Source organism: Penaeus monodon, chromosome 19 (genome assembly GCF_015228065.2).
Source record: "Penaeus monodon isolate SGIC_2016 chromosome 19, NSTDA_Pmon_1, whole genome shotgun sequence".
Classification (NCBI taxonomy): domain Eukaryota; kingdom Metazoa; phylum Arthropoda; class Malacostraca; order Decapoda; family Penaeidae; genus Penaeus; species Penaeus monodon.
Window position 1 is genome coordinate 17,051,974 of NC_051404.1, and position 516 is coordinate 17,052,489.

Sequence of the window (516 nt, forward strand, 5' to 3'; positions counted from 1 at the left end):
CTTTCATTCTATGTTGTTCGTATGTGTTGCATTCTACGATGCCTTTGTTGTGTGCACAGGGAACCAGTTGATAGCATTTAGCTTTTACATATTCTCTGATATAACGAAAAAATATAATAATTCATACTGCATGGTTCTTTTGTTCGTTTTACTTCTTATTTTTACATACATAAGCTGCCGCAAAATATTGTCTAAACCAAGTAAAACATACGATATATACTTACAAATAATAATCACTGTTTACCCTCACCTATAAAATCAGTCCAGTTAACAAAGCCTGGGCATGAGCCAGCGTCTAACATACTGCCAATATAAGCATTATTAGTTTGATCAGAGAGCTAATTAATGTCTACGGAGACAGAAAGTTCGTACTTGAATAATCATTTTGTTTCGTTATGCAGTGCAGTTGATTTAGTATGCCTCATTATTTATCATATATAACTTGAGTGGCAGAAACTCGATGTAGGAAAATTATATATTTATAGTACAGCGATCCTGTATTTTTCTGTCTTACAT